Source organism: Rosa rugosa, chromosome 6 (assembly GCF_958449725.1).
Source record: "Rosa rugosa chromosome 6, drRosRugo1.1, whole genome shotgun sequence".
NCBI classification, from domain to species: Eukaryota; Viridiplantae; Streptophyta; class Magnoliopsida; order Rosales; family Rosaceae; genus Rosa; species Rosa rugosa.
Window position 1 is genome coordinate 18606236 of NC_084825.1, and position 4285 is coordinate 18610520.

The following is a 4285-nucleotide window of genomic DNA, read 5'->3' on the forward strand; positions in this document are numbered from 1 at the left end:
TCACGTGGATGTCTTTATGACTGCGTAATTTATATATCTTCTCTCTTGTTTATGTAGATGGCTGATCCAACTCGACCTGAATTTGACATTTTGGACTCAGAAGGACTTAAGTACCATCGTTGGGTTTCTGATGTGGAAACCGCCTTTGTGGCAAAAGACTACACTGCCACCATCCAAACTCCCACCGACCCCAAAAACGATGGACCGTCTAACAAGGTGAAAGCAAGTGCCTTAATGTTTCTAAGGCGACATATTGATCCTAGCCTACGCTGGGAGTACCTTCAATTGAAAACACCCAAAGAACTGTGGGATGCCCTTAAGGGACGTTTTGGGAACATTCATGACACTTTGCTCCCAAAATTGACTGTTTAGTGGAATGAAATCCGCTTGCTTGACTACAAAAGGGTCACTGACTTCAACAAGGACATGTTGCGCCTAAAGGCACGTCTCAATTTCTGTGGAAAGGAACTCACAAAAGATGATATGATCCAGAAGACTCTTTCCACTTTTCCTACTTCAGCACTTATACTAGCGAACCAATAGAGGCTGGAGTATGACAACAAAAGAATCACAACCTTCAATAAGCTGATCAACCTACTGCAAGTGGCTGAGAGGCATAATGAAGTTCTTTTGAACAACAATGTCAGGCTCGTTGGGACAAAGAAAATTCCCGAGGCTAATTATGGCAAAGTGAAAGGTGGAAAGAACCCCAATGCAAAGGGGGTTGGACATGCTGATCCCCACCCACATGGAAACAATGCACCACGTGGAAAAGGACATGGGGGTCGTGGTATGGCCCGTGGAGGCCCTCACAATGTATGGCGCAGAGATGGTGGTGCTGGCCCTAGTGGTCATGGAAACAAGGTGCAAAAGGCACCTAAGAACCCTTCAGTCAAAAAGGAAAGAGTTGGCAATGAACCATGCTATGGGTGTGGAGCTAATGGGCATTGGTACAAGAATTGCCAAGGAAGCAACAGAGTAGCAGCCACTTACAAGAGGTATAGGGAGTCTAAAGAACAAGAGGCTCACTATACAGAAGAAGGAGGCCGGCCATGACCTAGACATCAACCTCACAATTGCATACTTCTATGGCAACAAGGAACTTGCTCAGTCAATGGATGCTCCAGATTATGACTATCTGCTTTATTTATTTATTTTATTTTCCAAAGACAGTTGTGAAGGCATAATACCTCATTTTTTTTAATTAGACTATTGCTTGGTCTTAAAGTTTATTTAAATAATGGTTTGATGAATTAGATTTCTGAACAAGACCTTGATTTGATTATCGTTGGCTTATTAATAAATTTCGAATTTTATTCTAAAGCATTGAATTTATTCTATTTTATTTACTACACATATATACATTGTTCGAAATAGCATTATCAAGATGTAAAGCAATACATCTAGAAAACAAAAAATTAGAATGAAAAGATTATCATTCTACCTAAATAGAAATACTCTAAAGAATATGAGATATATTTTCAAAATATTTAATAATACCTCCCATTTACTTAGGAATGAATCGAGGAGAACTTGAGTGCTTAGTTGATAGTGGGACTACCCACACCATATTAAGGACTATATTATTCATTGAATTAATAGCCTATAATTCCTCTGTGACTACGATGATTGGATCATCACAAGTAATAAAAGGGCGAGGGACTGCCAAATTTTTGTTGCCTAACGGCACAATGTTTCGAAATAGCACTGAATACATGGTTCAAAATAGCACTATAAAGATGTAAAGCAATACATCTAGAAAAATCAAGAAAAATTATTAGAATGAAAAGATTATCCTTCTACCCAAATCAAAATACTCTAAAGAATTTGAGATATATTTTTCGAATTATTTAATAATACATCTCATTTACTTGTAGGAATGAATCGAGGAGAACTTGAGTACGTGCTTAGTTGATAGTGGGACTACCCACACCATATTAAGGAATAGGCAATTATTCATTGAATTAATAGCCTATAATTCCTCTGTGACTACGATGATTGGATCATCACAAGTAATAAAAGGGCAGGGAACTGCCAAAATTTTGTTGCCTAACGGCCCAATATTTAAAGTCACAGATGCTCTGTATGCACCGAGAGCTAATCAAACCTTGTTAAGTTTCAAAGATATTCGTGCCAACAGTTATTATATAGAAACCCACTGTGAGAATGGAACCGAATACCTTTATATTACCTCTAATGAATGTGGAAGGAAACACATTTTAAAGAAACTAATGAGTCAATCTAGTGGACTGTAACTCACTACTATTCGGATCATTGAATCCTATGCTGTCACCAACAATGAAATGTGGGACATTGACTCACACAGGCTTTGGCATGACCGTCTAGGGCACCCTGGTCGTGACATGATGATCCTTATTTTAAAGAACTCACATGGACATCCCTTCTTTGGAGTGAAAAATATAATGGGACAAAAATCCGCCACACTGCAAGGTGTCGGTCCTAGTACTGCTCAAATGCAGCCATTGCCTTCTGAAGTACCAGAAGCACTACCTCCCTCCCATTATGACTCATTGACTATTTCAAAGGCACATCACTCGTTTTGCAAAACCTGCTCTTTAGCAAAAACAAGATCAAGACCTTCCTAAGCTAAAGATACAAAACAAAACATTCCGTTCTTACAAAGGATACAAGGAGATATCTATGGACCTATCAATCCAGAATGCGGACCATTCAAGTACTTTATGGTTCTGGTGGATGTTTCGACACGCTGGTCACATGTCGCATTATTGTCCATAAGAAATGCTGCATTTGCAAAACTCCTAGCACAGATTATACGTTTAAGGGCTCACCACCCTGATCACTATATCAAGTCTATAAGGCTTGATAACGCTGGAGAGTTTACATCAAACACATTTGATGATTATTGCATGTCTATTGGGATCGATGTAGAGCATCTTGTACCCCATGTGCATACACAAAATGATCTCGCAGAAGCCACCATCAAACGGCTATAGATGGTGGCTAGGATACTAGTTATGCGCACCAACCTGCCTATATCTGCCTGTGATTATGCAATATTACACACAACTTTACTTATTTGTTTTAGACCCACTGCTAGCTAACCATTTTCTGCGTACCAGTTAGTAACTGGATATAAGCCTGACATTTCACACTTACGCATATTTGGTTGAGCAGTATATGTGTCTATTGCGCCCCCACAGCGCACCAAAATGAGTCCTCAGAGACGATTAGGTATTTATGTTGGATATGAATCTCCAACAATTATCCTCTATTTGGAACCCTTGACAAGTGATCTCTTTACCGCTAGATTTGCAGATTGAGTGACAATCTTCCCATCGTTAGAGGAGATCGAAAAAAGGATTTTCCAAGGGAACGACAAGAATTGTCGTGGTTTGTCCCCACTCTGTCTTATTTTGGATCCTCACACTTCACAATGTGAAAGTGAAGTGGAAAGAATAATCAATCTTCAGAACGTAGTAGATTCGATGCCTGATGCGTTTATTGATGTCGCGAAAGTGACGAGATCACATATACCAGCTGCAAATGTGCCTACAAGATTAGAAGTCCCCAACAAGGGGCACGACACTGCAGATAAAGGTGCTGCAACCACACTTAGTGGAGATGTGGTTGAGGTCGTGGCTTCCCAAAGGAAGAAGGGGATACCACTTGGTTCGACTGACACTCACCAAGGAAGAAGAGGGCGAGTAAGGCACAAACTGATCCATTAATCATCAATGTAAAGAATTCCTCTAATGAGATTGTCTCTGATTATAGTTATGTTCATGAATCAATACTGGAGGACGCTTCGATGTTTGAAATGATTCCAGAGAACAAAGAGATCTCAATGGATTATGAGAATGTGTATAAGTTGATGGAAATATCTTCCATACACATTGATGATGTATTTGCATACGCTGTTGCTCAAAAAATTATAATGCCCGATAATATCGAACCACTCTTTGTTGCAGAATGTCAACAAAGAGCATATTTGCCTAAATGGAAAAGAAGCAATCCAAGCAGAACTATTTGGTTCGGTAGTGCTAACCCCACCAAGTGTAAATCTTGTAGGACATAAATGAGTTTTTGTCAAATAGCGTAATGAGAAGAATGAAGTTCTGAGGTACAAGGCTCGCCTTGTGGCGCAAGGTTTCTCACAACGCCCTAGAATTGATTACGAGGAGAATATTCTCCCGTAATGGATGTTATAACGTTCCGCTACTTAGTTAGCTTGGTAGTTTCCGAATGACTGGAAATGTAGCTCATGGATGTGATTACTGCATATCTCTATGGGGATCTTGATTTA